Here is a 25,700-nt window from a genome sequence, read left to right on the forward strand (position 1 = left end):
AAAAAACTTAAATTTGAAAATTTGAATTGTTGTCTTAGCAACTAACTTAAAGGGTTAGTTCACCCAAAAATGAAAATTGTCATTAATTACTCACCATCATGTCATTCCAAACCTTTAAGACTTTCATTCATCTTCAGAACACAAATGAAGATATGTGTAATAAAATCTAACAGAGTTCTGTCCCTCCATTGACAGCCACACAACTGAAAATTTGACGCTTCAAAAAGTTCTTAAAGAGATCGTAAAACTAATTCATATGAATTGAGTGGTTTAGTCCAAAATTTCTGAAGAGACTTTATTGCTTTATATGATGAACAGATGTAACTTAGGGTTTTATTCACATTCGATTCAGATTCATATAGACTAGTTTTACGATCTCTTTATGAACTTTTCGAAGCAACAAAGAGGTAGTTGAGGTAGCGGTGAACGGAGGGACAGAAAGCTCGCAGATTTCATTAAAAATATATTTTCATTGTCTTTAAATGTCATTTCCATTTCCAAGTTGAGGTAAAATTACTAAAACTAAAACTGAAAAAATACTAATGAAATGACAAAAGCACATAACAAAATTACTAAATTAATACTACAATTATAATGAAAACAAAAAATATAAAAAAGCCAATTCAAATTAATAAATGCAATAATATAATTTAAATAGTACTAAAATAATCCTGCTGTAAATGAAAACATTATGGGAACGCTTCTGTCTGAAGCACGTGTGAAATTAGACCAACCTGATTGGTGCTACCTCGTGACGTAGCATGTGATAGTGTGTACACAGAAGCTTAAAAAGGCATGTCGGAACACAATAGCACAAACTTCTGATAGGCTGAAGGAAGACGCTTTCAGGCCTTCAGGAGGTGTGGCAAAGTAACGCAGCATCTTGTTCCCTTCTCAGGGAACAAAGGTTAGTGGAAAGAACAGCTTGGACACATTAAACATCTCCTTTGGTGCTCCATGGAAGAAGAAAACAGGTTTTGAATGGCTTGAGTAGCCTAAATAATGACAGAATTTCATATTTATATCTCTTTAAAGTTAAATATATACTTAATATATACAGAACATAAATATAAGTTCTCTGGATACTCTGACAGAAACTCCACACACATTATTGCACTTCTGACAAATAATACTGAGAACGAGAGCTGTGAAACTGACTGCACTGCATCTTTTTGACTGCATTCATTGATTGTCGAACCTCACGCCTCTCTTCTTTCTCTGTCTATGGCGCACTCTAGCATAGTTGCAGTCAAGCATTCCCCAATGTTTGTCTCTCTTCAATTTCCATTTTCTACTCCCTGACATCTCTGTCTCTCCAACTCTCACTTTGTCTTAATTCTTTCTCTTTGTTTGTCCCCCCTCGCCCTCCCTTCCTCTCCCCCACATCTTCTAGTGTTTGCCAGGGGATGCTTATCATTGACGTGCACAACATCTTTTCCTGCACCCCATCGATCCTGTTATTGAAACAAGCCTCATTTGCAGTCTCCTTCCTGTTTTGCCCCCATCCCCCCAAACAGCCCCCTGCTCTCTCTCTCTCTCTTTTCTTCGTTTGCTCTGTCAAGAGAAAGCCGTCTCAACAGCTTGACAATTACCCATAATCCCTCACTTCAGCTTCTCTGCCATTTTAACCAAATGAAAGATGCTGCTACAAATTTAGTCCAATTTGACTGGTAGTTAAGACAAACTGTCAATGTACTTAGGTTGTCAGGTGTGTTATCATGATGAGCATATGCTTATGAAGGTGGGAGTCTATTATGGAGAAAGACCTCTCATAGGTAACTGAATCAATACAGGGTTAAATTAAGTGGGTCTGGTGCTGCTGGTTCACAATACTTTTCTTGTGGATTTCACTCACAACAGAACAAGTTGAGGCAATCAAATTTGCTTTTCTAAAATGCCCCTTACTTGATTTTAATGTTGTGAAATCTGGGGCTATATTATAGAAACTTTCTCACTTAATTCTTGACTTAAAGCTGCAATTAAAATTTATCCAAAATAATTTTTTGAGCAAGTACATAGCCAGCCAGTGTTCAAAACTATCTGCTTGCCTTAGCTCTATTTAAAACGGTACGCTTGTAATACTGTTTTTAATTCCAGTGGTACTGGTGGATTTCTGCGGGAAATTCGAACATGTCTTTACGTCATTACGTCACATCTGTACACATAAAGAAGGTGTCTCGGCTAGTAGGCTATATTGCGTGTGAGGATGTTGGAGGTGGAGATTTATAGCCTTTTCTCACAGCACTTGATATAATTAAACTTTTCAATTTGATGGCGGATCGAGAAAGGTTCAAACGACAATCACCAGTGACAACTGGAGATTCACCCGTTGTGAAATGCAAAAGACTTTGTTCGGACTTTGGAGTGGCTACAGAAAAAAGAGAATGCAAACGGACCCATGCGAAAACAAGGATAAATATTGGAAGGGCTTTTGAAAGGTGGCGTGAACTCCGTGTTTTGAAGGGGTTCAAAACGGACGCAGAGACGGCTTTTTTTCTGCTGTAAAGGTAAGACATTTCAATGGTTCAATTATGTAACAGTAGGGCACTTGTTTGCTTAATTCATACGGAATAGGCTACTGAACTACAAATTCTTATGTTAGTCATACTTCCAAAAAGTAGAATCTGTGATCCTTAATGCTGGAATGTATCCACATGCAATCATCCGAGGCACAACCCACGTAAAGTTGATAACTCTGCGAATAACTGCAATTGGAGATTTCAAACAGAGATGGCGACAAAGAGGAAAAACTACAGACTACAGCTTTAAAGTCAGCATGAAACAGAAGTTGCAATAGTCTTTTCTTCCCTATTGTGACTTGTATATGCAACTATGCATTAACTCTTCTTGAACAAGAAAAAATTTAGAGTGGGACTTGATTTTGTCCATGGGAAATTGATTGGATGGTTTTGGTTTGTTATTGCTATTTTTGTTATTTATAGTTTGTTATCTCATGTGAGTGACAGGTTGTCCCGTCATCAGAGAATTAATAATAATAATAATAATAATAATAATAATAATAATAATAATAATAATAATAATAATACTAATGTGCATGGATAAATTATTTATAATAAATACTGGAATATTTCAATAAAATAAGAATAGTCCATTTTGATTTTACGGTGACAGACGGATGGACAGACGTAGGTAGGTAGATAGGTAGGTGGATAGATGTATTGTATAACTAACTACTTTCTTTTAAAAGTTTTTACTATGTTATATCATGAATTGTTTGCAGCTCAGGAATCTTCACTGCTGGCAAAGGGCTCATAACCCTTAGACTCCTCTAACTGGCAGAGTGGAGAAAAAATACGAAAATAAGAGAAGTTACAAAAAGTAACTTTCACTCAGTGTTGAAGGCTCAAGTGTCACAACATCAATAATTCCCCATCCAGAGGTGAGACTGCTCAAATCCACAAGCCAGCACATTTAGGGTAACATCTTAAGTTTAGGGCCAAGAAAAGCAGACACACAGAGACAGAGAGAGAGAGAGAGAGAGAGAGAGAGAGAGAGAGAGAGAGAGAGAGAGAGAGAGAGAGAGAGAGAGAAGAGAGAGAGAGAGAGAGAGAGAGAGAGAGAGAGAGAGAGAGAGAGAGAGAGAGAGAGAGAGAGAGAGAGAGAGAGAGAGAGAGAGAGAGAGAGAGAGAGAGAGAGAGAGAGAGAGAGAGAGAGAGAGAGAGAGAGAGAGAGAGAGAGAGAGAGAGAGAGAGAGAGAGAGAGAGAGAGAGAGAGAGAGAGAGAGAGAGAGAGAGAGAGAGAGAGAGAGAGAGAGAGAGAGAGAGAGAGAGAGAGAGAGAGAGAGAGAGAGCGCTTCCTCTTGGGATGATAGAGCTTTTGTTTCTGTGATTCCTCAGTTGAGGTGCCATACACCAGGACTCTGGGGAAAAGCGTGAGTGTTCTACTCCACTCTCCCTCTTTCTCTTCCACTCCGCATCCCTTCATTTTTTCCACTAATCCCAAAGATGCCGATTCAGAGAAAGAGTAAAAGCGATGGAGGAAGAGCAGAAGAAATGCCTTGCCTTTTGTCTCCCTCAAGATCAATTGTACAAACTAGTCAATGAGGACTCTCCTTTCACCAGTGGCAGCTCGGAAACATGCAATCAATGCTACAGTGTGTGTGTGTGTGTGTGTGTGTGTGTGTGTGTGTGTGTGTGTGTGTGTGTGCGTGTGCGTGTGTGTGTGTGTGTGTGTGTGTGCGTGTGCGTGTGCGTGTGTGTGTGTGTGTGTGTGTGTGTCTGTGTGTGTGTGTCTGTGTGTGTGTGTCTGTGTGTGTGTGTGTGTGGTTATGCAGGTAGCAGATATGAAGCAGATTAGGGAAGGAAACTTGAAGGGATAAAGAAAGGGAGTACAGAAGTGGCAGGAGCAGATAAGACATTCTTCAGATCTGATTTTCCCTAAATGTCACTAGCTTGAGGAGTGTCTTTCCATGCTAGCCAGAGGCGTAAAAAGAGATCTCTACCCCCCTTCCTCTCTCCCACCGTCTCCATCCTACTCTGTCATTTGGAGGCATCGTGCTGGGCAACAAAGAGTCTTTTTATCCTTCATTCAGTACTCATAACGCACAATCCATCAGAAAATAAAAATGTTAGGTATGACCCTGAGCTCTGGGAATAATGGGTAAGCAGCACCAAAATTGCTAAGACAAAGGTCAAACTGTAAAATATGAATGAGCAGGTGGATGAATCTCGGTTGTGGTTCTTAAAAATCTTCCCTACGTTCCAGCTATATGTAATCTAAAGAAAAATGACCTACAAACAGCGTTCGATGATTCTGCATTATGTTTTAATTTCAAAACTGGAAATGGACTTCTGGAAATGCTTCATCTTAGTTTATCAGGATCTTTTTACATCATCTCTCATCGTCTCTAAGTGTGTCAAGCGTCTGTTCTCTGAAGTGTCTCAGTATATTGAATCTCTGCCTCAGCTTCTGTTAACCATTTCTTCATCTGGGTCTTTTCAGTGAAGTTGAGGCTGGTCTATGCTGTGGTCCCCTTAATCCCTATAAAACTGTTCATCATTTTTGTCATGTGACTATATATTAGAAAGGACTCAAATACACCTTCCTGCGATTGAAAGATGCACATAGGGGCTTTCGAGAAACCTTATCATAGTTCCTAGAACTAATGGTGTAAGTACCCGGATTTTGGCGTGTTCGCACCGCAGGAAGGAACTAGGAACGATTTTAGTTCTAGGAACTCCTTTTGGAGGAACTAATTTAGCTCCTACTTAGTAGGCTACTCTAACAGAGAGTCTAAGCCAGCACTATAGTACAGCACTAAGCCAGCACTATAATATTAATATTATAAAACTTGAAGAGTCTGTAGGTTATTTGTATAGGTTGCATAGTATTTACAGTAATTACGTTCCTGTGTATATTGCGTGAATGACGGGTGGTTGGGTAGATATTGTGTTTTGCGGTAGGTGGTATGCCATACGGAACCGTTGCCACTGAACCTGCTTTAACGACGACAGTGGGGCTCGACAGCCTTAGTCAAACGGGTCGGCGCGTATGGTTGGGCTGCGGAGAGATTGTGAGATTGTGGTTGGGTCTCAGCAGCAGGAGGGATGTAGAGGTCAGTAACCAGGGCTGAGTTGAGTGGGGGACGGAGGGGGGTGACTCTGGGACGCAAGAATCACTGTCTTCATGTTTTTTATCATTTACGCCCGTGTTATGGAAATCATTATGAACAGCAGCTACGCTAATTATTTTCCCTTTTTGCTTTTTTGCTGTTATCTCGGGACGCGAGTCCCGAGAAAAACGGCGTTCGTCAGCTCCAGTTTGTATCCAGCCTTTCACAGAGACTTCAGATACCCCAATCACAAAGCCTGTGAAGAGACGACTCAACACCGGCGATATGAACCCTCTATGGTGGACGGCACTGATCCTCAACAACTCGTCTCAACACCGGCGTGATTACTTGGACTTCCAAATGATGGAAATGGATAAATATTCTAAATGTTCCGATCCAATCTGACTTGTAATGCTGCCCGAATCATAAATCATGCACTGTTCCTTCGTTGGCCAGAGGAGAACTGGCCCTCCGACTGAGTCTGGTTTCTCCCAAGGTTTTTTTCTCCATTCTGTCACCTGATGGAGTTTTGGTTCCTTGCCACTGTTGCCTTGTCTTTTGGCTTGCTTAGTTGGGGACATTTATTATTCAATAATATTATTGATCTGCCTTACTTAAGGTGGACGTTGACTCAATTTTCTTTTAGAAACAAACTCTGTTATATTATTTTCATGTTATCACTGTGAAGCTGCTTTGATACAATCTGTATTGTAAAAAGCGCTATATAAATAAAGGTGACTTGACTTGACTTGACTATAGGACTTATCAGTGACGTTAATGTACGCAGATTGGCCGAACACACGCGAAACACCAGCCCCCGCCATTTAAAAAAAAAGCTGTGTACACAAACAGATTATAGCCTATATATTTACTCCAGAAGCTAACTCTACAGCATGGAAAACAGTAACAGACAGGCCTCTTAACCTTTACGCTGAGAAGAAAATCCAATGCAACTTTGAGGGGACCATTAAGCCAAACATGATTATGTATTTCTGCTCAGCTAGCAACACTGTACATCAACTACACGGCATACGCTAATAACTTTTTCATTACTGTCTACTTTCTATGTAAAACCGTTCTATCTAATAACGTATTAGACAGGACTGTTAGACAGATTTTAAACTAATGAACACGGAGAATGCAAGCACTGTGTGCTCACGCTCTGGCGTTCTCAGCGCCGTCAAAATGAAGGTCTGCTGCGCCGTCAAAATAAAAGTCACAACAAAAAGCACGGTATCAACATCATACATTTGTGACGTGACAGATCGCTGGCGCCTCAGTTCAAGCGGCACAGGAACCGATCATCTCTTAGCTACTCTTACTAGTAGTTAATAGTAAATAAACACGAATGAACAATAGGTATGTTGAAAGATACAGTACAACTTACCGAAATGTATATGCCTCATACATAATATCGATCAATCAGTGTTTTTCACCCGTGGAAATGGTCAATAAAACAGCTGGAGATCATATATCACATATCGTTACATTTACCCAGGGAAAGCCATTTAATGACCATAGCGCGTAAGTTGGCTAATAAATTAAATATCATGTGCACTATATTAACATATAAGATTTTTACTTATATCATTACAATATGATTACGTTGTTATTATAATAAAAAACACATTATATTTATATTTTAGTTGTTATTTTTAACCTTTATCTATTAACATGTATCTACTGTACCTAATATTTATCTAAATGAATCTTTATTGAATCAAGATCGGAATCAAATCACAAGAATTTAATTGAATTGAAATCGTGAAATTTGTACATTTGAAATCAAGCAATAAGAATAACAGTGGCCTACCAGTCATTGTACCATGTTGAGATATGTTGTCACTGAAATGGAACTTAAAATAAATAATAATAAATAATAATAAAATTCTGTTTAGTTACCAAATGTTTAGACAATCACAATACACTTATTGTGATGCAATTTCTTTTTTACATCCCCTACATGTTTTTTTTTTTTTTGTGAGATGTCATATTTCTAACTTAAATAACAACTTACACAGCTTACCTCATTCTCCCCTATGTTAACAGTCCCTTCTTCAAGTGTGTCATCTCTTCTTTCTGAGATGTCAGTTGACTTCTCTCACTCACACTCACGTTCGCTGTTTAGAGAGAACGCCTTCGATCCACTGTCACCAATTTACCACGCTAACTCCGCCTTAGACAGTTTATCTCATCAACTAAGGACTGGCACGTCATTAGTCATTTCTGCACTACTTACCACTCCCACTATCTATCCATCCATCTTCCTCTCTCTCCATCATATTCTGGTGCGTTCATTTCCTACTTGATCTGCCCTCAGGTTCAAGTGTTAGTACATTCCTGAGGATGACAGTGAAGAGAGGCACATATCTTTCACAACATAAACAATAGCAGCTGCTGCAACACCTGTAACCTAAAAAAAACATCTATGATTATACAAAAATGTATGTTATTACTCATATTCACATAGCAACCAGTTCATTTTGTGTTTATACTGGCTGTAATGATCAGTTAAAGAGGGTCAGCATGTGTTGGGTATAATTCTCCAAAGCTACACATCCACCCAGTTAACAGCATCCTGAAGAAACCAAAGTGAACATGGGAAATGTGAAAGAATCAAGAACAGAGATAAAACTCTAAAAAGAGCCAAAGAATAAGAGACGATGTTGGATACAGAGTGGTAAGTTGATATAATAGGGGCCTGTCTCTTGTGGTTTTAAATGGAGGATTTGGCCTTCACGCCTCTCAGTGCCATTCTTAAGGAAAGCGGATTTCCGCTGCCGTGACGACCATTATCCTGGTTTCCTGGCAGTAATCCGCCATACTAGGGCCATAATAGGACAGAGCATTGCAGAAAGTCAGGAGGCTGTTGCTGCTAGTCTCTGCCGCGGAGATCACATTTCTAGATCTGCCACAGAGAAACACAAGCTGATCTGATACAGCTGATGAAACAGTCATGCACAGCAGGCCTGGAGAGAGAACATCACAAAGTCTGACATTAATAATTGTAACTCTGACTTGTTTATAAGGTCTGTCTGCTTGTCTGTATATACTAGGGATAATAATTTAAATACAACAATAAACCATAAAAATGTGGTAGGTAGCATATTTCATTAATTTACTTTATAAAACACTACTGAGAACACAATGTGTATCTTTAACTACAGTGTAAGTTACTTTTTGTTTATTTGACAGTGTGTACACATTGTCATATTAACAACCAGTAACTACTCACATGTAAGTTGAAAGCTGAATAAGTTTTATTCACTAAAAAGAACCAGCTCAGTAGAGTCATTTACGTATCTGTGAATTGAACTTTTCTCGTTTCATTCTTCCCTCAAATGGTTGCCGGTCTGTTTGCAGATTGAATCTTAACTTTTATTGTTTGTTAAATTTTGAATGGGTTGGCAGCAAAATACCAGGAGACATTGGTGAACCAGCGCTCCTCTGTTAGGACCCTGAGATCCTCTGATCAGCTTCTTTTAGTGGTTGCCAGATCCAGATTAAAACTCGTGGGTATCGTGCTTTTTCAGTTGCTGCCCCCAAACTTTGGAACTCATTGCCTTTATGTATCAGATCCAATTAGACATTTAAGCTCATTTATTAACTAGCCTAATTCCCCGGGCTATTAATTCTCTTTGTAATGCTTGTTCCTTTACCCGTTCTTATTATTCTATTTACTATTGATTTACAGCACTTTGGGCAACCTCAGTTGTATTAAAATGTGCTTTATAAATAAAACAAAAAAAACATTAAAAATAACTAACTCTTAAGAGTAATTTTTTGGAAACACTACAGCTGTTTCATAATGTACAGTATTTAGTTGCAGCACCACTGAATAAGACTGACACAAGGTTCTTTTTTTTTACATCTGTATGCTGTCTTTAGTACACAACATGGACTACTACAAGAAAAATTCTCCTTTATGTTCTTTGTCGCTCTGTTTCTACACTATGGTGAACTGTAAGCTTTTCTTCCATTTTATCCATCTCCTCTGAGCTGTTGATGTTGAAACATCTGTAATTCCAGCAGTTGCACTTCAGGCTCAGGTAATCAGACAATTTCAGAGACTTATGACTCGAATGAACTTGCTCTTTGATTCTCAGGACACTCTTCGCCTGCATGACCATTGTTGCATCCTCCAGATTGGTATTTCCTTACAGGTGTTCGAGGATCTTAGTCACCATATATCTGAACTGGCATTTAATTTTCTGTGAAGTACATTATATTTGTGTAACTTAGCACATATGGCCATTTCTATTTCTTAAATAATAATAATTTTACACATAGGCCAGTGTTTTATCACTACTTCAAACTTAATTGACAGTACCTTCAGACTGAACTTCCGTTGGGTTCACCAGTTTTCATTTAAAACTCAATTACTGAGTGCAGTTCAAACGTATATAAATATTAAGTATTCATAGACAAGCATGTACATTGTTGATATGAAAGGCTGGTCATGTTTACATTCTCACCCTCTCATTCTTTGTTCACCTCACTGTCAAAAGGCATAAATGATATCTAGTGGTTTCCATGAATGCCACCAGGGTGGTTTAGTGGTGGTTTGGTCTCTATTCACTGAATCTAGACATTCAAACCAACCAAGATGAAACAGAAAAGCATGCCAGAAGAACAGAAAAGGAATAAGAAGGATCTACAGAGGTTACAAACATTTAAAATCTAGAAAAATAGATTAACCACTACACATCAGGGGGACTTGACAAAATTCTGTCTCACGTTTTGAGTTTGACTATGTAGACAAAATTCAGCTTTCAGATCTTAAAATTAAAATGATAAATTACCTTAGCATATACATATCTGAGGAAAAAGAAATTGATTATAGTTTGATCCATCCCTGTAATCACCCATACATTGGTGCTCACATTCATACCTCTCTCTCTCTCTCTCTCTCTCTCTCTCTCTCTCTCTCTCTCTCTCTCTCTCTCTCTCTCTCTCTCTCTCTCTCTCTCTTTCTCTCTCATCACTGCAGTCAGGGGAGGGCCGTCCCAGCCAGGCAGGCTGTGAATATTCATGATCAGGAGTGAGTTGCAGTGGAAGTGGCCGTGAAGGTGTTGAGTTATTCATCATTCTTCAGGAGAAGAGACACGGGAGTCGTCCCTCAGTGCTGGAATATTAACGAGCCACATTAATAAAATATCCTCTCTTTCTCCTACCTCTTCTCTAGCTACAGATCTCAAGAGTCCCCATTTAAGACCACCATGCAAACTAGAGTACACACATATATATGTACATTTATATATGAAAACACAGCTGTTCAAATACAGTATTTTGCATTTAAAAATGCAAAAAGATACTTATTTCAGTAATTCCACTGAAACATTGTGATATATACTTCTTAAATCATTTAGGCATTACAAAAAAAGCCACAATCATCAACACAGAAATCCAACAATACAGCAAATCCCAACAGCTCAACTAGCACATCAAAGTGATGACAAAGCATTTGACGGCACAATGCAGACTTACAAGCAAGTGCTAGTGGTAGTTTTAGGGATTTTTTTCATGGTAAATATAGGAAAAAACATAGGATACAAGTAAAGCAAGATGAGATATAAGAAAGAGAAAGAGAAAGAGAAGAGAGAGAGAGAGAGAGAGAGAGAGAGAGAGAGAGAGAGAGAGAGAGAGAGAGAGAGAGAGAGAGAGAGAGAGAGAGAGAGAGAGAGAGAGAGAGAGAGAGCGATAAGAAAGAATAGGCCGGCACTTGGGGAGGGGTATGTTTAATTCACAGAGTGGCATTTCGGCTGTGTTATCAAGCTAACATACAGAAGGCCAGGCCAGACACTGAGCTGAAATGTGCATCAGTGGTCGTGTAATATTAAAACAGCCAACTGTGCTTTCTTTCACAGTTTGTCCTGCTCCCTCCTCTTCCTAAATGCATATTTCTGCTCTCAAGATAACCACAAAAAGCCTTCGATTTGCCCCTATTTCAGTCTCAAATGTTCAGCACACACACCATTTCACAGCAAGAGACAGCAACTCAGATGTTCTCCCCATAGCTGCCTCTACTGCTTAAGAATGAATAGTTACAATATTTAATAATGTGCATAATTTAGCTATAATAATAATATTTTAATTATACTTTCAATTACGTTTCCCTAATTGTCTCTAACAATGATAATTTTTCTCAAATTTCCAATAAATGAATTAACTTTTTTGTTAAAATCATATTAATCCTATAAATTCCTGAAAAACACAATCTTTAAAAAAACATTTTAATAATAAATAATAATATTAACTGAAATTTAGAAAAATCAAAATACATTAAAGTATTAATATTTTGCTGAGGACTAGCAAGCTGTCATGTTTGATCTTGCCTTAAATTTTGATGATACATTATTACACACTCAGCACACAAATGCACATAATGTGCACTGCTGAAATGCCCATGATTATTTGCATCCCTCCACACTGCAACAATTTTATCTTTTACGAATGCTTCAAATTATCTTAACTTGTAATTTTTCCTTACTCCTTATGCAGTCTTAAAAGCACCTCTTTATTGGCATTTAACACCGAAAACAAAAATACATTAATTGGCATGTGTTTGTGAGATTATCCCTGCATCCAATTCACGTAATTGAATGTAATGGATGTGGGAGGCAGGTTTCTTTCTGCAGCTCAAAGACAACAGCACATACTAAGCTCAAAGGTGTGTATAAAGGACAGATTAAGGTTTTGGTTAACCAGCAATTAAATTACATTCAACCACACAAATGCAGAGATAGCATTGTCTTCATTGATATCATAATAATGATAATAATTAGTGTAAACACCAGCTCCATCATAAGGTTCTGAATGACTGAGTGGGAGGTCCAAGAAGGAGAGGAAAACAAGACAGGTGAGGTAAACACGGTACTAATAATAACAACAAACAAATAAACAAACAAACATCAGGATGAGGATGGAGTTAGCCTGGAGAACAAGAACCTCAGTCCAGACCTTTCTCGCTTTCATCTAACTGCGTTACAGTGTGTGCATACTTAAACGTGTAATAGAGTGCAAGAGAGGAAGGATGGATGAGGGGGTGGAGACATGAGACGACTGGGGTCAACTACCTGTCAAAGTCTGACTGCTAGTGGGCTCAATCTGCTTGCTGAACTAGAGCGAGGGAGAAAAAGAGAGAAAGAAATTAGATTAACTCCAGATATATGTGTTTAACAAGTGCTATTACCTCTATATATCTTAAATTTTGAGAAAAGTGTGTATTTATATATATATATATTCCTACCAACGCTGCATTTATTTGAATGTTGAATTTATGTTGTGAAATATTAATACAGTTTCCTATTGTAATATATTTTAAAATGTAATTTATTCCTGTGATGACAAAGCTGAATTTTCAACATCATTACTCCAGTCATCAGTGTCACGCGATCCTTTAGAAAGCATTCTAATATGATGATTTGATACTCAAGAAACGTTTATTATGATCAATGTTGATGTGCTTAATATTATTTTGGAAACTGCAAAAATGTAAAAGTATTTAAAGTCACATTTGATAAATTTAATAAATCTTTGCTAAATAAAAGTTTTTTTTTTATCTTACTGACCCCCGACTTTAGATATAAAATGAAAAAATAATTTAAATAAATGCCTTGTTCTTATACTAAATTTAATCTAATACTAAAACCATATCTAAAAGTGTTTAACTATAGCTGGTTATATCGAAAAGAAACGAACGAACAAAGACGGATGGACAGAGTGTGGCAGAGAGACAGAAGAAATGTGGAGGAAACTTTTGGAAAAGTTAAAAGTCAAACTCAAAAGTTAACATGGTGAGCATGAGGAGCTCACAAGAAGAGGCGGACACTCTACTGATCATCTACGCAGTAGCAGTAAGTCATTTTAGCAAAACCCCACATATCTACACATGTGACACAGATGTCTTGGTGCTTGCCCTACGCAGGGTACCAGACCTCAACAAAGACAGTCTCATTATCATGGGCACAGGAGATAAGAAAGATACAACTCCAACCTATTTACGTGGCTCTTGGCCCAGAGCGTGCAGCAGCATTACCAGGGTTCCATGCACTCACAGGTTGCGATACCAAAGGCCATATCCGTGAGAAAGGAAAGGTTTCTTATTTAAAGTCATTCATGGAGACAGATGATGATGTCATTAATGCACTTTGTAGGCTTGGTGTCCTCATCCATCTCTAGACGTGTTAGCTGGATGTGAGAAATTCATGTGTCAGCTCTTCAAACCTGGTTATGAAACAGCTAAAGCCCTTCGGTGGAACATGTTTAAAAATCTAAAACCCAACCAGGGAGTGGAAAAACTATGTCCCACTTCAGGAGCAGTTACAGAGCACATTATGAGAGCACACTGGCAAGCAAATGTTTGGGCACAAGATACAGTGCCTGCTTCAAAGATTCTTGACGCACTATCACTGGGATGGAGGCAAATTGATGATGGGCAATGGGCTCCTGTCCTGTCCTGTCAAAACTTCCACCAGCACCAGAGGCTGTTGTGGAGCTTGTGAAGTGCTCTTGTCTTGCCAGCCAATGCAGTAGAAGGGGTTCTTGCAAGAGCAACAACTTACCATGCACGCAACTTTGCAGGTGTGAGGGCTCTGAGGAGACATGCACCAATATTGAAAAGTCAGACAGTGACAGTGAGAGTGATGAGGATAAATACTTGAGTGACAATGACTGACTGTTTTGTTGAACTCTTCAATAATGAAACAAAATGCAGAAATTTTTTATTTTTACATTTTTTGGCAAATGATCCAATAAATATTTTGAAAATAGTCTGTCTCTCACTTGTCTGCCTTATTAGGAATACATTCATCAAAAAGTTTACCGTTTTAAAGCCTTTATAGAAGTGAAAAGATTATATATTTTATTTTCTGTGATTTTTCTGCATATATTGTCTGCCATCTTGAATTTTGGCACTAAAAATGAAGAAAAAAATTGGAAACAGGTAGTTTTGTATTCAGTGGGGTCCTAGCAAGTAAAAAACACCAGTTGCAAAAATCTATGTGAACCGTTCCTAAAATAACACAATTCCCCACACTATCCAGTGAAACCAAAAGGGGTTCACATACTTTTTCATAAAACAACATGTATATTAGAAGGCACCATAATGTAAATGGCATCTATATATGGGCATCAAACAAGGTTTGTACTTTTACGACTAAGTCTAGTGTTTGTCCATTTGAGGTTGACAGACTTTTCCAAAATGAAAAGTATTGAGAGAGGACGGAGTGTGAAAGAATGAAAACAAAACAAACAAAAAAAAAAAGATAGAAAACCTCTAAGATATTAAGGACAAGCACATAAGAGTGAATGCTGTTGGACAGTGAGACAATCTTCAGGTCCAAAACTGTAGCTGAGGAGTCTCTATGTGAACTGGCAGTGGAAATGTTCCAGAAACACAGGCATACGGGACGGTGGCCAAACGACAGCTCAGTCATGGACACACTATCCATGTTACGGTCATCAAGCTAGTCAACAGCTTAGCAGCCACATCCCACGGCAACATGAGCCACATCCAACAGACCACAAGTATCCACAGTGAGTTCAATCCAGAAAGAAAGTGAAAGAGAGAATTCAACTGTGGAAATGTGTGGTTGGAGTCAACAGGAAGAGCAAATTAAGTGTATCTGCCCCAGTTAGGGCAGCTCTCAGAGGTGGATCCAGCACCCTGCCTCCTCTGTGCCTTCCTCCTTCCCATTCATCCATCCAAAGCCATGTCCCAACCTGGTCCCCCACTTCTTCCCCCTAGGCTGTCTGCCTCTTCATGCATCTAGGCCAGAGGCACCTGGCACAAGTCTTCAAACACACATGATAACCGGAATAGCAGCACCAGAAAACTGGGACCAAGGGGAAAGCATGTTGGGAGGAGGGGGGTAAGGGGATGGGGGGTGGGGGTGGTGGGGGGTCTGAAAAGGATGGATTGGTGTTCTGGAAGTCCCCAGCAGCATGGCAGTGCTTGAAACTGTCAGGGAAAAGTTACCCTTTCTTGTGGTCATGTGTTTAATTGATGAGACGTCCGGATTTCAGAGACTATCCCGAAATCATCACAACTAAACGATTCTCTTATTGTAACAGAACATTGCTGTCTTGCTGGATCCCTTTCTCTCGCTCTCTTTTGATCTGTTCTTTTGCTCTCACCGCCTGTGCTTCCCTCAGTCCCCTGGCCCCTTAAAAACAGCTCTCACTCATCTGCTCTAAAAGCTTGCAACAAGACAGAGCAGAGAGAGTGAGATATAGATGCTCTGTTCCAAAACCTAGCAAACAGTCTCCCTAGGCAGCATGTTAAGGCATCACAGCACGCTCCCGTTGCAAAGCCTGTTCCAAAAGCTATAGGCGGAATAATTTTGTGTGGCCTCCTCATTTCAGCTAGATTTTTAGTGAAGGTAATCTCATAATGCATTGCAATAAGTAAAAAAAAAAGCATACTGTATTATAAAAATATATATCTTATTTAATGCATTTTGCGAATGTCCGCTGATCTTCAATTTCTAGACTAAAATCTCTACTGTTTTATGACAACTTGTGGAACTGACGCTTGATCCTGACCCCTGTCTATTCCTTATTAATGATGATTCCTCTGTAACCCTGACTTTAAATCATAAAAGGATTATTTTCTCTGGGTTAACGATTGCAAAGAAGGCTCTCATTAACTTGTGGTTTCCGTTTAATTCTTGTCATATTTTATGGATATTGTTTGTTTGGAGCGCTCCACTACCTTAATTAACAGAATAAAGTCAACTCGGTTTTCGTACCTGAGTAGGGAACGGCGACGTTACGTCGTGACACCAAATGGGGTTTCGCTTAGAAAGCCTATCCACTTCAAGAATATAAAACGAGCCAATGGCAAGAAAATGCCATGGGTCTGCAGAATTTGCATAGCGCAACTCCGCCCCACCTCGTGGGTATATAAGGAAGGATGCTGGCAACATGCAGTTATGTTTTAAGACTGAGGAGCCGAGACTGAACTCAGGCGTTCCCGCGGTACAGCGGAAGTAGCGGGGAGACGTAACGTAGGGAACGAGGGTTACATACGTAACCGAGATGTTCCCTTTCGTAGTCACTACTAATTATGTCATGACGACGAATGGATCTCCCAGTATAATCACGCCACCTTGGCTGTCTTCCAGTGCCCTGCGTAAGTCTGAGCTCTCTATCGTGAGACTAACACGGACGAAGGACTCCTACTTAACACAGGAAAACCAAGGTACACTGGGAAGCATATCTCACTGGAAATATGCAACACAATGCCTACCCGGTGGAATCTTTCAACTCAAGAGATGGCAGGGTGGCTTGCCAAGGGAAAGACACATGCTCAGAGAGGCTTACAGTGGAAATACACACGTGGGGGTCACCATGCACATGGAGGCACCTAGCCAACGCGAAAGCTGCCGAATGCATAGACTCTGGCGTTGATGTCAGAAGTGCTGGAGGAACTCAGGGCTTCTCTGGGAAACTCACCTGAGGAGAATATCGCACGTATCCAGTCCGAGGAGTGGAATAGCGAGCAAGCGATGACACCGACTGGGTCCTATTACCGACCACTGGGGGCGAGTACATAAGAGGACACTGGCTGCACTCAGAGATTATAGAATCTCGCGAATGTGTTGGGTGTCGCCCAGCCTGCAGCTCTGCAGATGTCCGTTAGCGAGGCGCCATACGCTAGAGCCCAAGAGAAAGTGGCACTCCGAGTGGGTCGACCTTGCTGCTGGTATGCCAAATATTTCCCTTCAGCTTCCCACCATAACAGCCAAAGAGCTGGTTTGAGGTCCTGAAACACTGCATTCTGTCAACGTAAGCACGAAGTTCGCGTACTGGACAGAGCAGTGCCAAAGCTGGGTCTACCTCCTCCAGGGGCAGCGCTTGCAGGTTCACCACCTGGTCTCGAAAGGGAGTAGTGGGAACCTTGGGCACGTATCCAGGCCGGGGTCTCAGGATCACGTGAGAGTTAGCCGGCCTGATTTCCAGGCACGCTTCATCAACTGAAAATGCCTGCAGGTCCCCTACCCTCTTGATGGAGGCCAATGCAACCAGGAGCGCTGTCTTCATAGACAAGATCTTAAGCTCGGCTGATTACAAAGGCTCAAAGGGCAAATAAGACCACTTCAAGGTCCCAAGAGGGTACAAGGAGATAGCAAGGAGGATTTAATCTCCTGGCTCCCCTCAGGAACCAGATGATCAGTTCATGCTTCCCCAAGGACTTACCTTCAACTGAGTCATGATGTGCGGTGATAGTGGCAACATACACTTTGAGGGTGGAGGGAGACAGCCTTCACTCCAACCCTTCTTGTAGGAAGGAAAGCATGACACTGATCGGGCATCTTCTGGGGTCTTCTCGGCGAGAAGAGCACCAGGTGACGGAGAGGTTCCACTTCAACGGAGAGGTTCCATAGGCATGTCGAGTGGACAGTGCTCTAGTGGAAGTGATGGTAGTCACTACCGGAGGTGGTAGGGTACTCAAACCTACCTCATCCCGTCCAGGGACTACACGTGGAGGTTCCAAAGATCGGGACGAGGGTGCCAGAGGGTGCCCCTTCTGAGAAAAGAGGTCCTTCCACAGAGGAATTGGCCAGGGAGGTGCTGTCGCGAGGAGTACTAGTTCGAAGAACCAGGTTCGGGTGGGCAAATGAGGCGCAACCAAAGTGACCTGCTCCAAGTCCTTCCTGATCTTGCACAGTGTCTATGCAAGAAGGCTCACTGGGAGAAACGCATACTTGCGGAGGCCCCATGGCCAGCTGTGCGCAAGTGCATCCGTGCCGAGCGTGCCCTCGGTCAGGGAATAAAACAGGCTGCAATGCGAAGAGTCGTGGGAGGCAAACAGATCTACCTGTGCGTCGCCGAACTATTCCCAAATCAGCTGAACCGACTGAGGATAGAGTCTACATTCTCCAGGAAGAGGCTGAAACCGTGAGAGCTCGTCGGCTGCACGATTCAGGTCTCCCGGAATATAAATGGCTCGAAGCGACCTCAGATGCTTCTGACTTCATAGGAGGAGGTGGCGGGTGAGTTGTGACATACAATGGGAGCGTAGACCACATTGTCAGTTGATGTACGCTACTGTTGCGGTTTTGTCTGAGCGGACTAGTATGTGCTGGTTCTTGAGCAACGCACGGAAGCGGTGCAGAGGCAATTGACATGCCAAAGGCGCTGGGGACCTGTCCAGGAGCCCGCGGCAGCATGTCCACTGCACATGGCACCCCAGCCCGTGGATGAGGCATCTGTTGATACAACAAGGCACTCTGGCCCGTAGAAAACTGAGGTTCGTCCACGGGGTAAAGGTCTGATGGCAGGTCGGAGTAACTGGTACTCGGAGTGTGCCTAGTTGCCATGCCCACCTCGGAACTCGATCGTGAAGCCAGAGCTGAAGCAGTCTCATATGAAGCAATCTGAGCGGCGTAGCTGCGGCTGCGGATGCCATATGCCCCAGGAGCCTCTGAAATACCTTCAGTGGAACCGCACTCTTGCTCTTGAACTGTCTCAGGCAAGTCAGCAGTGACTGCGTGCGGTGACCGAGGCGATTTCCATGCCGAAAAAAGAGATCCTCTGCATGGGGGAGAGTTTGCTCTTTTCCCAGTTGACCCGAAGGCCCAGACGGGCTAGGTGCCGGAGCACTAGGTTCCTGTGTTCGCAAACCTAGTCTCAAGAGTTTGTAAATGAGAAGAGGTTCTCAAACAGTTTACCTGGATAAATAAAAGTTAAATAAAATAAAAAAATAGTGAGCTAGGATCAGCCAATCGTCGAGTTAGTACAGGATGCGAACCCCATGTTGCCGTAGCGGCACAAGGGCTGCCTTGAAGACCTTCGTGAAGACGCGAGGAGACAGGGCTAACCCGGATGGGAGAACTGCGTACTGATACGCCCGCCCCTCGAAAGCAAACAGTAGAAACGGTCTGTGTCGACGAAGAATGGAGACATGAAATTAGGCGTCCTTCAGGTCGATCGCTGCAAACCAATCCTTTGGCCGCACACATTCGAAAATGCGTTTGGCCGTGAGCATATTGAACGGAAGACTGTGAAAGGATCAGTTCAAGACGCACAGGTCCAGGATTGGCCATAATCCACTGGTCCTCTTGGATACAATAAAGTAGGGGCTGCAGAAGCCGGACTTCATTTCGGCTGGAGGAACGATCTCAATCGCACCTTTCGCCAGTAAGGTACTGACCTCCGCACGCATGACAGGGGCATTGCCACCGACAATAGTGTAACGGACTCTGCGGAAGCGGGGAGGAGATTGTGCAAACTGAATGGCATAGCCGAGCCTGATGGTTCTCGTGAGCCAGCTCCAAAAACTTTACCAGCAGGGTCATGTGAACCACAGATGTACCCATTCAGCGAGGCAGAATGACCGGCCCGGACGTGGGAGGCGTAGCGTCCTGGTGTGGGGGCACAGACATTTGACCCGATCCTGACAGAGGAGCCCAGGGAAGGACCAGCGTTCCACGGGGGCCTGCTCTGCCAGGGGTCTGGCGACAGAGGGGGAAGAGAGTGGCGAGGCTCGTGAGCAGTGCACACTGTCATCTGGGACCTCTGATGGCTCAGAGATGAGTGTGTCAGTTCTTTCTTTAACCACATTAAGGTGCTGGCCACCAGGGGTCAAGCAGCAGGGAGTGGAGAACAAAAGATTCTCTCCCGGCCCTCTACCGGGGGAAGGAGTGATCCTGCTACCATCTCCTGGGAAGAACTGATCACCACCTCTGAGAAGCTCGTGTCAAGGGTGCCGCTTAGCCTGGCGTTTAGCGGGGAGCGGAGCCAGAGCGGGCTGGGACACCTTCCTGCGACCACCTCCATGGCGTGACCCGGGTGAAGGCTGCTGCTGGGGCCAAGCGGGAGGGGCGGGAGCCGCAGGAGGGCATCCTCGGCGGCAAGCAGGCTGAGGATTCTGTGCCGATGGCTGGGTGGAGGCAGCAGCAGGCCGTCGGGGCACATTGTGTTTTATAGCCTCAGTCTGCTTCTGGGCGGTCGAGAACTGTTGGGCGAAGTCCTCGACTGCTCCGCCGAAAAGCCCAGTCTGGGATATGGGAGTGTCGAGGAAACGGGTTCGCTCGGCATCTCTCATATCGGCCAGGTTGAGCTGCAAATGTCTCTCCTGGACCACGTTAGTGGACATCATCTGACCCAGGGAGCGTGCGGCCACCTTCGTCGCCCGGAGAGCGAGATCGGTGGCGGCACGCAGCTCATCGAAGAGCCCTGGGTCAGTCCTGCCCTTGTGCATGTCCCTGAGCATCCGTGCCTGATAAACCTGTAGGATGGCCATGGCATGCAAAGAGGGCGGCGGCCTGCCCTGCAGCTCTATAGGACTTCGCAACGAGAGTCAACGAAAACCTACAGGCTTTGGAGGAGTGCTTTGGGTCACCACAGGATTAAACGCTCTGAGGACACAACTGCATCGCAACAGAACGTTCCACCGGGGGAACCCCAGTGTACCCTTTGGCCGCAGCCCCATCGTGGGGAGGAAAGGCGGAGGAGGTCACATAGCGATCATGGGAAGACAAAGGAGCCTTCCAGTACCTGTAGTGAAGTCATCGAGTCTTCACCGCAGTGTTGTGATGGTCATGTTCCCACAGTGAGAGCATGAACCATCCACAAAACGCAAGGCAGCATTTGTGCCCATCAAACTGGGAAACAGTCTGACCGCAACCAGAAGTGCGCGGGTGAGACATCTTTAAAAAGACGTGCCACACGCAAGCTCTTTTTTGAGAGGGAAAACTCTGCAGATGCTGAAGCGACCAGGGAGAAACACACGACTGGCAAATCACTGCACAGATCAGCAGGCAATGTGAATCTCACTGAGAATCGCCATCACAACAACACCTGGAGAGAAGCTTGTCTCGAAGAGTGAAGAGAGATGATCTCAGAATGGCTTGTGGAGTGAAGAATGCTCTTAGCTCCAAAGCGAAAACATAACTGCATGTTGCCAGTGTCCTTCCTTATAGACCCACGAGGTGGGGCGGAGTTACGCTATGCAAATTCCGCAGACCCATGGCATTTTCTTGCCATTTGCTCGTTTTATATTCTCGAAGTGGATAGGCTTTCTAAGCGAAACCCCATTCGTCGTCACTCGTAACTCGTAGTGACTATGAAAGGGAACAATTATTCTGCTCTGGAACCGAATTCATGATAGCTTAATATCTATTCTTAAACGTTAACTGATATGAAAGAATAGGATAGGAGAAAAAAAATGATGTGATCGAAGGTAAACAAGACTATACTTTACTCAGTAATTTAACTCTCTGGTCACCTTTAGTCTGATAGACACTTTCTTTCTGCACATCATTCATCTCTGCCACAATGTACATCATTTTCTTTTCTTTTGTGTTAATTTGTAATATACATTAATATACAGTAATAAAGCTGAAAATTTAGCTTTTCCATCACAAGAATAAATTACATGTTAAAAGATATTAAAAACTTTAATTTGAAATTGTAATATTTCACAATACTACTGTGACGTGCAGGACAAGGCAGAGGGCCGTGGGAGAATGCCATGAGGCCGGTGGCGTGATTACTGATGAGCGACACCTGCGCGACGCACCGGTCTCGTATCTCTCACGGAGGAGCAGAAGCATAAAAGGTGGAGCGACGACAGAGGAGATCGAGAGAGGAACAGGCCTTAACCTGTGTTTTGTTTTGTTTGAGTTTTATTATGTGACAGCAGTCGTCCGCAGAGCTGGGCACAAATACATCAAAAACTATTTTGCTACAAAATACAAATACTGGCTCATAAAATATAACAAAATAAAATACAAAATACTGATGTGAAAAATCTATTTAAATAAAATACAAGTAATTAGTATTTTGAAAATACAAAAATACTCCCACAATAATCTTAAGTCTTTTTTTTATTACTGAAAGGCCAATAACACAAATAGTAGCAATAATACAAATATGAGAAATGTGTAAATTCAAAATGGCGAAGAAGCAAAATAAAAAAGTATGGGCATTTCACTAAACCTCTACAGGGCCTGAAATAGCTCCCTCTGACGTAAATGGCATGTATAGCTAAGTTCACATCAATGGTGTGGTAGGCTGCCCTTAATAGCAAAACGTGTTTGATGTAGGCTACATAGCCATATTATCACCGTTACTCTACTCGTGCCTTAAAGGACAAGTTCGGTATTTTACACTTAAAGCCCTGTTTTAAGATCGTTTCTGATGAAATTGAACGGTTTAGATTGAAATTTAGAAAAATGCTGCTGTCCCGAGAATTTTCGGTTTCTGTGTTAGCAAATACGTTGTATTTGCTAATACGTTACCAAAATACGTTACCATTCGTTGTAAAACTGTGGACCTATTATTCCAAACGCCTCACAACTGGACATTCTTCCATTGAGAGCTTGAATAATAGACACTCCAGCCCAGTTGGTGGCGATAATGCACCTTTGCCAATGTTTGGATAGCGTAGCCTACGATACCGCGACTGCATAACTACAGAAATAATACAAACAACCCCATTCCCATTACCGTCAGCTGAGTAATACCGTACCTCACAGAACATTCAATACAAGTCAATGGAGTTGGACAAAAACTATGATAAAACCTGTTGGAAAGCATCTTTTGCAGCGATTTTTGTGTAAAAATAACAGACCGAGAATTTTCGTCACAAAATCAAAATTCCATTTTAATCATAATATATATGATTAATCATATTAATCATAATATGTGTGGGTTTGTTTTACACACGAGACTCTAACTGCCCTGACCCCGTGTGCCTTTTCTATAGTAGGATCGCACTGCGTGCGCAAATACTGAAAAACAATAGGATTGATGATTATTTTATACAAAATCAATATCAATATTTCTCATGTAATACGTTTAAAAACGTGTATAAACTTCAGATGGTGAACGTTATATTGTGAACGCTTTACTTGCTTAGCATGGAGATTTCAGTGGAGTTACGACAGACGCGCTGTTTCATAATAGGTAGGGCCTATGATGTCCTTTTATAAATGACAACACAGTGCATTTGTCTCATAAGGCACAATTATTTTCTCTATAATGCCGTTCAGTGTGCAATATGTGTGTGTGTAGACTGTATATTTGTCACAAAACACTTAACCTTAATGCCATTTTTAAGAGTCCAAAACTCATTCACTTCTTGGAGGGAGCCCGGTCTACAGGGTGTCACGTGATTTACGTGCATCTAACCTGGACATTGCCATTGCCAACATCAGACCGAAAATATGGCAAAATCATTTACTATGTTGATTTTTCCTAAGTATTTAAGTATTTGAAATACTCCAAATACACTCCCTCAAAATATTTTGTTACAAAATACATTTTAGTTTTTCCACACCTGCAAAATACAAATTACAAAATACACTAAAGTAATTAAATACATATTTAAAATACATTTAATTGAAATACTGCCCATGTCTGGTCGTCCGTAAGGGGCTGCTGTCTTTTACTTTCATTTTGTATTTGTTTTAATTTATGTCATTAAATTGTTGGAATGTCCGCATGTTCCCGCCTCCTTATTCCCATAACATCTGAACCTTGCTACAACTACTTTTTACTGTAATGATCAAGCATAATCATAAGAGTGAGCATATGGTGAGCATAAGAGACTTCTTTCAAAAACATTTAAAAACTTACTGACCACACCCTTTTAAACAGTAGTGTCTGTAAAACTTATTCATCACTTACTTACAGTAGCAATATGCTAACAGCAACTCCATTAGAATCAATAGAGAGAGCGAGCGTTTCTGCCTGTAGAGCATTCCAAATCAATCACTTATGAGGTTCCATCTTACTTAGTGTGCTGCCTTAGAAGATATCTGCCTATGTAGGTATTAAACGCCCCAGCAGCTCACCAGGTTTATGAACAAAGTCAGAGAAAGTAACTTTCCAGAAAGAATCAAACCAAACAGCCTTTCAGTCTCTGTTATCTCTGTATATCCCTCAATCTTATATCGTGGTGAGCACTCAGTCTCCAGAGCAGGTGTAATAAAGGCAACAGTTGCAGAGGCGTTTCACTCTGTCTGGCAGACTGTGACTGAGTTTAACACATGTAATCCTACACACATTCCCGAAAGGAAGAGAAGAAGAGAAAGAGAGAGGCGGAAGGAAAGACCCAAGGTCTGTGAACAGATGAAGGGATGAAGTATGGAAATGATATGGAAGTGGGCTGTATTAATCCACTTATTATGTGCAAAGCCTGAGCTTGATTCGCCATTTAGAATGTGTTATCGAAACGCACATACTAACATCCTACAAGTACTCTGCTCGTGATGAAAAAGTACATAACTGTATAAAACAAAGTACATGCATACGTATGAAGTAACACAGTACAGGAGTAATGGGCACCTTGAAACCACATCAGGGGCAAGTGAAAATTAACTGAAAAATAGGAAATTACATTTGTTAATGGCACAGTAATATACTTAGCTATTTTTTGACAATAATAAGCAAACACATTATACTTAGATACATGTTAGCATCTAGATACATCTATTTTTTGTAAATTTACTTTACTTATTTGTCTCATCAGGTTCATACATACTATTATAAAATAAATAATTAAATGATCCTCTGTAACGCAAGGACTCGTGGGCATTTATTTTCTTAAAATGAATTATATAACTTTCAGGTTCACATATTTAGAAAAATAATTAAAAAAAATCTAAAATATTAAACACATATTACAAAATAAATTAATAAATACTTGTTGCATTGACTTGCATTGACTTACAGCATAAAAACAGAAATAGAACAATCACAAACTCTTCGTTAAACGAAAGGAACTAATATTATGAGTCACGGGTAATATTGCCCTAAGAGGATATACATTAATTTTCTTAAAAAATATTATTAATTTAACTTTCAGGTTATATTATAAAAAAAAGATTTAAACAAACAAACAAACTTGCAATGTAAAAAACGAACAAGGAACCACTACAAGCTCTAGTGTAAGGAGTTGTGGGTAATATTTGCCTCAAAACCATGGATGTATATGTCACGAGGTGACGAAATGGAGATGGAACTAAACAGTCTGCGGACGGATGTTTCCACCCGGAGCGATTTCAACCAAACACCAAGCCAGCCTCGGATGCGTCGCTACCCTAGTAACAACAGCCGCTGATGGCAGAGTGACAACAGGTGCGGCGGAATAAGCGGCCGTTTGATGATTGGGACA

Source organism: Siphateles boraxobius, unplaced genomic scaffold (genome assembly GCF_051911475.1).
Source record: "Siphateles boraxobius isolate OS27281-9 unplaced genomic scaffold, OSU_SipBor_1 66, whole genome shotgun sequence".
NCBI classification, from domain to species: domain Eukaryota; kingdom Metazoa; phylum Chordata; class Actinopteri; order Cypriniformes; family Leuciscidae; genus Siphateles; species Siphateles boraxobius.